The sequence below is a fragment of the Pongo abelii genome, chromosome 3 (assembly GCF_028885655.2).
Source record: "Pongo abelii isolate AG06213 chromosome 3, NHGRI_mPonAbe1-v2.0_pri, whole genome shotgun sequence".
NCBI lineage: Eukaryota > Metazoa > Chordata > Mammalia > Primates > Hominidae > Pongo > Pongo abelii.
The window spans coordinates 155,942,001-155,952,784 of record NC_071988.2 but is presented as its reverse complement, the minus strand read 5'-3'; positions in this window follow the sequence as shown (position 1 = coordinate 155,952,784).

Genomic DNA, 10,784 nt, shown 5'->3' with positions numbered 1-10,784 from the left:
GCCGGCAGACTTCACTTGGAACTGTCAGCCCAGCCCCGAGGCTTCAGCCCATCCCTGGCTTGAAGATGGGGCTTCACCCAGGACGGCCCCTTTCCACCCATGAACCTGAACCTGTCTGCCTCCACCATGTGGTCCACTGGGTCAAGGCTGTTCATGCCCAGGGCCACCTGCAGGCTGGCACCACGCTGCCGCCCTCAGTCCCCCTCAGGCTCCCTCCTGTGCTTGTTGATGCCCAAAGTCCAGAGGGGGCTGAGGCATGGGGGGCAGGAGGCTGGCGTGTCAGCACCACCCCAAAGCACACGGACACCCAGCCAAGTTGCCACAACACCAAAGCTTGGCTTCAACTTTGCTCCAAAATTGGACCGGGCGCCAAAAGCAGGGAGAGGCCAAGCAGTGGAAACAGGCACTTCCGAGCCTACAGGGGCAGGTGGGTTTCCCGGGTCCCTAAGAGCACAGGATGCTGGGTCCGCAGCTGCAGCTGAGTGGCAACTGACTGCCAACTCAGAAGAGGGCGGGACTCTAGCCTGTTCCTGGCTCCCACTTGCTTCACAGAGCGTGCAGCCCCAGCGCCTCCCATGCCGGAGCTGGCATTCTGCAGTGGATGCACCAGAAGGGCCACCGCTGCTTTCAGTACCTTCTGCATGCTTTGGGCATGAAAAAGGTCTTTAAGGTGAGTGTCAACAATTGGCAAACTATGCCCAAATCTGGTCTGCTCTCTACTTTTTGTAAATAAAGTTTTATTGGAACTTGGTCATGGACATTTATTTATGTATTGTCTATGTCTTCTTTTGTACTAAAATGGCAGTTGAGTAGCTGTGATTGAGACCATGTGACTTAATAAGGCTTACATATTTAACATCTGAACCTATACAGAAAAATTTGCTAATGCCTAACGTTAAATGCCTGATTTAAGACTTTTCTTCTTTTCTAATAAAAATTTAATGCTATTATTTTACTCCAATTGCTGCTAAACTGCATCCGTCAAATTTTGGTATGGGCATTTATATTTTTATTCAGTTCAATTTTTTTGTTTTTTTTAAATATTTCTTTTTAAGTCATTTTATTTGAAGTTTTTAAAATTTTAAAATGTATGTGGGTTTTTCAAGATCTGTCTATTACCATTTTCGAGTTTAATTTCATTGTCAGAAAACATAATTTGTCTGACAAATCTTTAAAAATTTATTGAGGTTTGTCTTGTGTCTCAAAATATGATCTGTCTTGGCAAATATTCTATCTTTTGCGCTTGAAGGAATTCATGTCTGCTGCTGTTTTGTATAGTGTTCTACAAATATTTAAAAATGTTGATAACCTCAAGTTTGTGGATAGTGTTATCCAAGTCTACTATATTTTTGCTGATTTTCTGACAGCATAGTCTGTCAATTTTTGAGAAAGAAGTATTTGTTAACTGTGAATTTGTCTAAATCTTCTGCAGTTCCATTAAGTTTTTATGTATTTTTAAGTAATGTTATTAAAGGTGTAGGTGTTTAGAATTGTTATGTCCCTTTGATTAGTTGAAACCATTATTGTTATGAAATGACTTTTATACCTGGTCATATTATTTTTACTCTGAAATATACTTTGATATTAAAATGTAGCTTATTTTATACTTGTACTTTAACGTGTCTATATCATTATATTTAAGGTATATGTATTGCTTTTATTTTTAAATCTAATCTAATAATATATTTTATTTGAAGTTTTAGACCATTCGTACTTAACATAATATTGAAATATTGGATTTAGGTTTGTTTTCTCTTTGTATCCTTGGTATTTTGCTCTCTTTTCTGCCTTCTTTTTGATTATTTGGATATTTTTCGTAAACAATTTTAACTTATCTACTGACTTTTACAATATCTCTTTGTATTATTTTTTAATGAATGTACTAGGGATTGAAATACACATAAGTAATCTTCCACAGAGTTAACGTTTTACTACTTTACATAAAATATAAAAGAGTTACAATGATATTATTCATTTTACTATCTCCTCTTTATGTTATAGTTGTCATAAGTATTGTATCTACATACATTTTAAACCTCCCCCTATTTGATTATATAATTTATGCTTTAAATTGTTCTACATATTTTAATAAACACTTCTGGAAAGAAATAATCCACTACATCTGTTCAATATTTATCATTTCCTTCATTCTTGATGTTTCTTTCTGGTAGCATTTCCATTTTGGTTGAAGAACCTTCATTAGCACTTCATTAAAGCATGTCTCCCAAAAATTTTTCATCCTTAAAAAATACCTTTGTTCTACTTTTCTAAGTAAAGGATCTTTCCTCTGTATATAGAATTCTGGGTTGACATTCTTATATGTCAGCCATTTGAACATATTATTTCTCTGTCTTCTGGCCTTTGCGGTTTCTGATGAGAAATTGTAGATTTTCACGTCATTGTTGTCTTATATTTAATGTCTTGTTTCTCTCAGGGTATTTTCAAAGTTTATTTGATTTTTCAGCAACTTAATTACACTCTGTATGAGCATAGCCTTTCTGAATTTTTCTTCTTTGGCATTCACCAAGAAGTAAATCTGTAAATTGTGTCTTTCACCAGGTTTTGGAAATATTAGGCCAGGTTTTGCTCAGGTTTTGTTGTTTGTTTTTCTGCCTTATTCTTTTTCTCCTCTTCATCTAGGTTTTCAAAGTCACAAATACTATACATTTTACGCTGTCCCATTGGCTCCTGAAACTTCATTTATGCTTCTTTTTCATGCATTTTCTTTCTAATCTTCAGATTTGATAATTCCTATTAATCTTTCTTTGAGTTCACTGACATTTCACTGTGATCATCATTCTGATATGGTCCTCATTCAATAATTCTTTACAAATATTAGATTTCTTTTTAGTTCTAAAGTTACCATTTGTATTTTATGGTTTCTAACTCTCTGCTGAGACCTTCTATCCTTCCATTTATTTTAAGATTATTACTTTTATCTCAAGGAATATGGTTATTATAGCTGCTTTAAGACTTCATTGATAATTTCAACATCTTATTTATCTTGGGGTTGGGATTTGTACTAGTTATAGCCTTTCCTCTTGCAAATAACTTTGAAATAAATAACATTTTTCTTGTTCTTTAGATCTTGAGTAAACTTTAAAACTATGTTGTGAGATTATTGGTCCCGGTAAATTCTCTGGACAACTGCTGTGGAGTTTCCTGGTTTTGTTTAGCAGGAAATCAACATTGTTCAACTCAGACTGCATACACTGTTTTGATGTTTTGCTATTTGTGTTTCCAATAACTTTTCAGTTTTTAAAGTTTTTCCTGTGCTGCTTTCTGTGTGTCCCATACTTGTTCCACTCAGGATTAATCTGAGATATTTCCAGTAGTCTATGTCATAGTTCAGTTCTCCAAGCCTTTGCTATGCTCCTTTGGCCTTGTGTGTCGTTTTACTTAATCTTCAAATCTGTCCCATGGAGTAGGTATTAATAGTCTCACTTTAGAGGTAATAAAAATGAGGCTTAGAAATGTTAAATTACTTGCCCAAAATTTCTCATCAAGTAAGTGATTGATACAAGATGGAACTCAAATCTGACTCTGTGAATACTCATCACTTCTACACTATTTCCCCAAAATTTCTTTCTCTCTTTGTGCTTTGTTAAAAAAATTGATTAAGATTTGCATACTAATACATACTTCCCTTATTTTCAAGATTTTCTAGTTATAATTCTATTCTCTACTTCAGTATTGTAAGTCTTTTGAGAGACTGTGTCAAGTCCTAGAAAGTATATATAATGTTTATGTGTAGTCAACTCTGAAATTAAATTGCATAGGTTCAAATCTGTTTTATATCACTTCTTGCTATGTGATCCTGGACAAATGATTTACCTAAATCTCAGTCTTCATGTGTGTGAAAAAATAGGCTTCTAATAGAGTGTCTGATGTAGAATAGAAAGGAATAGGTAAAAGCTAATCACAACTAGTACAGAGTTTTGTATGTGTAGGAATGTAATTTATGATTTGTGAGTGACTAAATGAGTAAACTATAAAATGCCAGAGTGATTTGTTCAAACATATACTGGCTTATAAGGTATATTCTATTTAACACTTTAATTCCATACAGTTATTTGCAATGAAATGCATTTATTCCCCCACAAAATTACAACAAAATAAATTAGGACTTTTTTTCTTTTAGTCTCAATTCATAAATTAAACAAGAAATTCCGTCCTAATACTATATGTTTACACAGTATGTTTTATTATCTCAAATTATGTTATATACTTTTATTCTTTATTTTTATTCATTCAGATTGTAGTTAATTAAATTCAGCCTTTAGTGCATTCAAATTATTTACACATATCAAATATTCAAATGTTACAAAAGGTAAAATGCTTTAGCTTTGAAAACACTCCTAAAATAGTTTCTAAAATACTTCAAAACACACAAGGAAAAGCAAAAAGCTTCTCAGGTCATGTATATTGACATACAAAATATTCATGTGGTGTATAATTCTTAGATGTTTCTGAAAAAGCCAATAAAACTTTATTTACTTACATTATGCCTATGTATGTGTGGTTCCATGGAATGCCAACTTTTCTGTTGTTGTTTGTTTGTTTGTTTGTTTTTGAGATGGAGACTCACTCTGGCACCCATACTGGAGTGCAGTGGGACGATCTTGGCTCACTGCAACCTCTGCCTCCCAGGTCCAAGCAATTCTGTCTCAGCCTCTCCAGTAGCTGGGACTACATGTAATACTAACTTTAATCTAGAAATGGATCTTTATAAAAGCTTATGTGAGAATTTATTTGTTACATATTTTCTGGGCTTTTTAAGACATAATTCCCTGTCCTTTTATTGGTTTCCTTTTTGCATTCAGCAGAACAAATGATAACTACTTTCCAATAAATACCAAGTTTCACTTGTGTCTTAATTCTATCATACCAATATTACCTCATTCAACCCAGTCAGACTTATTTAACCCGATATGGGCTCTAAAAATGAGAAGCCTCTTGTTAATCTCCTCTACATATTTACCTTTATTAATATGCACTTTCAATAACCCTTGATTAAAATTAAAAAGTGATCATTTTACATTTTAAAATACTGTGTTTTCACAATATTGATTCTACCCAACCATGAGCATGGGATGTGTTTCCATTTCTTTGTGTCATCTATGATTACTTTCAGAAGTGTTTTGTAGTTTTCTTGTAGAAGTCTGTCACCTTTTTGGTTAAGTATATTTCTAAGTATTTTATTTATTTTGCAGCTGTTGTAAAAGAAGTTGAGTTATTTATTTGATTCTTAGCTTGGTGACTGTTGGTGTATATCAGGCCTACTGATTTGTGTACACTAATTTTGTATCCTGAAACTTTGCTGAATCCACTTACCAGTTCAGGGAGCTTTTTGGATGACGATTTAGGGTTTTCTAGGTATTACAATCATGTCATAATCAAAGAGGGGCAGTTTTTCTTCCTCATTACCAATTTGGATGCCCTTTATTTCTTTCTCTTGTCTGATTGCTCTGGGGAAGAACAGCAGTTGTGAAAGTGGGTATCCTTGTCTTGTTCCAGTGCTCGGAGAGGGGAATGCTTTCAAATTTTTCCCCTTCAGTATAATGTTGGCTGTGGGTTTGTCATAGATGGCTTGTATTACCTTGAGGTATGTCTCTTCTATACCAATTTAGCTGAGGGCTTTAATCATAAATAGATGCTGGTTGGCCATACTGCCAAAAGCAATCTACAAATTCAGTGCAATTCCCATCAAAATGCCACCATCATTCTTCACAGAACTAGAAAAAAAAATCCTAAAATTCATATGGAATAAAAAAAGAGCCCACATAGCCAAAGCAAGACTAAGCAAAAAGAACAAATCTGGAACCATTACATTACTAGAGTTCTAACTATACTATAAAGCCATAGGCACCAAAACAGCATGGTACTGATATGTAAATAGACATATAGATCAATTGAACAGAATAGAGAATCCCAAAACAAAGCCAAATACTAACAGTCAACTGATCTTCAACAAAGCAAACAAAAACATAAAGTGGGTAAGCGACATCCTATTCAACAAATGGTGCTGGGATGATTGGCAAGCCATGTATAGAAGAATGAAACTGGATCCTCATCTCTCACACTATACAAAAATCAACTCAAGATAGATCAAAAACTTAAAGCTAAGACTGGAAATCATAAAAATTATAGAAGATGACATTGGAAAAACCCTTCTAGACATTGGCTTAGGGAAAGACTTCATGACTGTGAACCAAAAGCAAATGCAACAAAAGCATAGATAAATAGATGGGACTTAATTAAACTGAAAAGCTTCTGCACAGCAAAAGAAATAATCAGCAGAGTAAACAGGCAACCCACAGAGTGGGAGAAAATCTTTGTAATCTATATATCTGTCAAAAGACTGATATCCAGAATCTACAAACAACTAAAACAAATCAGCAAGAAAAAACAAACAATCCCATCAAAAAGTGGGCTAAGAACATGAATAGACAATTCTCAAAAGAAGATATACAAATGGCCAAAAATCATTAAAAAAATGCTTAACATCACTAATGATCAGGGAAATGCAAATCAAAACCATAATACGATACTACCTCACTCCTGCAAGAATGACCATAAATTAAAAAATCAAAAAATAATAGATGCTGGTGTGGATGTGGTGAAAAGGGAACACCTTACACTGTTGGTGGGAATGTAAACTAGTATAACCATTATGGAAAACAGTGTGGAGATTCCTTAAGTAATTAAAAGTAGATCTACCATTTGATCCAGCAATCCCACTCCTGGGTATCTACCCAGTGGAAAAGAAGTTACTATATGAAAAAGATAACCACACGCCCATGTTTATACCAGCAGAATTCACAATTGCAATAATATGGTACCAGCCTACATGCCCATCAAGCAATGAGTGGATAAAGACAATGTCATATATATATGTGACATATATATATGTGTGTATATATATATACACACACACACACACACCCCCCCCCCACGGAACACTATTCAGCCATAAAAAGAAACAAAATAATGGCATTTACAGCAACCTGGATGGAACTGGAGACCATTATTCTAAGTGAAGTAACTCAGAAATGGAAAATCAAACATCGCATGTTTTCACTCATAGTGGGAACTAAGCTACGAGGATGCAAAGGCTTAAGAATGATACAATGGACTTTCGGGACTCAAGAGAAAGGGTTGGCTACACATTGGGTACAGTGTACACTGCTTGGGTGATGGGTGCAGAATCTCAGAAATCACCACAAAACAACTTATTTATGTAAGCAAACTACCTGTTACCAAAAAAAACTATTGAAAAAAAAACAATGTTTTACAAATTTTATTTGTTAAGCACATACCTCAAAGAAGAAATGAGTGTAAAAGGTCATGGGAATATTATCTTCAGTTACTTCTTATAAGTCACCTTAATTTGAAGGAAACCTACAGAAATTCATTTTTGGAATATCATCATTTTGTCCAGTGATTTGAACCTGTCCTGGCAGCCCTTTTACGGTTTCCCACAGTTAATTTTAATATGTTTAGGTTACTGCCATGTGACCTGTGAAATGATACCAGTCAAAAGGTTTGTGTTAGTTCAGAGAGCCTGAGAGTAAAGTTCTCTACAAAGCAACCATTAATACACAACCTTAGAATTCTTCATTTAGAAAATGTGAAGAACAAATGTTTCTTTTTGTATTCCTTCAAGGAATAGCACACTACTCATACACCACTGTTAAGTCCTCACTATGTGCTAAGTATTGTGCTAAATGCTTAAAGTTTCATATTATTAAATTGTTTTGCTTACTTAAAAGAATTATATGGCTGGGCGTGGTGGCTCATGCCAGTAATCCCAGCACTTTGGGAGACCAAGGAGGGCATATCACAAGGTCAGGAGATGGAAACAATCCTGGCTAACACAGTGTAACCCCATCTCTACTAAAAATACAAAAAGTTAGCTGGGCGTGGTGGTGCGTGCCTGTAGTCCCAGCTACTTGGGAGGCTGAGGCAGGAGAATCGCTTGAACTCGGGAGACAGAGGTTGCAGTGAGCCGAGATCGTGTCACTGCACTCCAAACTGGGCGACAGAGCAAGACTCCGTCTCAAAAAAAGAAAAAAAAAGAAAAAAAAAAGGAATTATACAATGCATGTATTAAGAAAAAAATGAGATAATTTCCCTGTTACCATCTTCAACACATAGTCTCAAATCTGAGAGGACACCGTTATTTTATTTTTGTAGTTTTTCATTTTATTTTCAAACTTACAAAGAAGATTCAAAAATAGTACAAGGAAATTCCAGGTATCCTTCACTCAGATTCATCAATTCTAACTCTTCGCAACATCGATATTTTATTATTCTCTATGTATGTATTTATACAAAGATAATATTCTTTTTTAACTATTAGATATTAATTTCAGGATATTGTATCCTTTTACATCTTAATATACTACTTTACATGTATTTCTTATCAGCAACATATTCTCATATATAGATACAATACAATTATCAAAATCTAGAAATTTAACATCAATGCAGTATTATCAAATTCACAGTGCACATTCTCAAAGTAGCTACCTACAAATTTCTTATTACTTACAATAGGGAGTGATTTCACAGTTGAAAACCTTAATTTGTACCACCCTAAATAAGTGATTAAAGTTACGATCAATAATATTGCAACAAATTGTGCACAAATTTGACATTACTTACTTCCTAAAATGATGACATAGTATTTCTGGGGAAATTCTGCTAAAAATGGTACCTGAATCTAAATATGAGTACACATCAAATAAACCAAAATTAGGAGTCATTCTGCTTAATAGCTTGCTGTATTCCTCAAACATAAAGAGGTTAAGAAGACAAAAGGTAGTTACAAATCGTTCCACATAAAATACTTCTTTTTAATATTTTAAGTAGTAATTCTTATAAGTACAAATATGATATTTAGTTTTCTCTTCATTTATCAGTATATTATTGATGTCTTCATCCGTTATTTTGTTTTGACAAACTTTGCTTCTTTTATTTACTATCTTTATTAGTGTATAAATAATACTTTACATGCTTGTCTTGATTTATGTAAATGTTAAAGATTACATTGATTCTCAAATATAAAAGAGGGAGACATTTAAAATATTACTTCTTTCTGTTTGTACTATATTATTATTACTATTATTTTACTTTTTAAATACAGGTTACAACATTTACATTCTGTGCTTTACCTATAATTAAGTTCATCAGGATTTTTCTATATGTTACATTTGAAAATTAAAAATTGATAAGTAGCATTTACTTTATTAGAATTATAAAAATATTATTAATTGTAAAGGCTAATTAGATTAATTGGATCAACTACCATCTGCCTTTTTTCCGGGAATTTCTCTAAACTTTTGTATTTTCTTATAATTTTGTGCTTCATGATTTTTTATATTTACTTACTTAGTTCTTTTTACGTATTTTCTATGACTTCAACGTGACCTTTTACAAATGGAAGTTATTTATAAGTCTGCCAGTTTAAGCCAGAATCCCTCTCTATATATTATGCTATTTAAGTTAGAATTTTTTTAAAATCTCAGTAATTCATCTGCAAAGAAGCAAAAACTTAGGCTATGATATTGTTTATAACATGGTTTCTATTTTGCCTTTATAACTCTAATACTTTTATTAATGTACCCTGCCTGATAATGTAATACAAAAAGGAAAATGAGAATGTAATTTCAAATTTATTCATTTGATATATTTTTTACAAAAATAATGATTCAAGTAAAATCCCTATAAGCTATCTAAAATGCTGAGGAGTATGTTGCTGACATTGGGTCTAATGTTCTTCATTAAGTCTACAAATTTGGTCAACTTCTTATTTTTCAGCTGTTGCAGACACTAACTCTATCTCTGTTTCCTCAACTTGTTCTCATCAATTCCTGAAGCGTTTAAAATTTTCTACTAGAAGGACAACCAGCAAGTGAGAAAGTTAGAAAAAGAAATGAGAGAGCAATATAGGGAGGGAGTGAGGGAAGGCAGGGTAAACAGATAGATAATCAGGAAAATAGTAAATAGGCACAGATCTGTATGTCCAGTGGTTCACCACCACTCCATTAAGCTGTTCAGCTTTAATACGGATTTAATGTGGTGGATGATGGCACCCATCCAAAACTCTAAAAGACTTAATGATGATTTAAAATTTTTTATATATTATAGACATTCTTTAAAAAATTAATGATAGAAACAATACTTCCTTGGCAATATTGTTCTAATTTTTTTAATCTCTAATAGAGATTCATTGGGATAATGATTAAACTAGAAGAAGAATTAACATCATGCAGAGATAGATATTTTTATACCTTTTGATGGTAACAGTTCATTTGTTGGAGAATCATCACATCTTGTTAAATAGAAACATGAAGTAAATATTGGATGGACATTTTATTATGCTTGTAGGAATATCCATGAATACTGACTAACAGGGAGATGTCCTAGATCAGTTATTTATCATTGCCTCCATCTGCTCAGTAATGCTGGAGCACTGATTTTCTGTTAGGTTTTGCCAGTAAATGGCTTGCAAAAAATGAAAGCTGAGAAGGAGAGAAGGGACTTTCTCCTTTCCACTTAATGTTCCTCTTAGTGTTGCCCTGGCATTAGCAATTAGAGTCTAACTTATTTTGGTACTCCTAGAAGCACCCTATCCTGTCTTTTCAGAGATACCAACAGTTGGATAGCATCCTATCCTCAGAAGTCTGAGCCTCAAGCCCATAGGGATTGTTCAAATAGTTTTTTCTCCATTTCTATAAAGTTATTCAAAGAGCAATAATTATTTTTAATGTTTCATATTA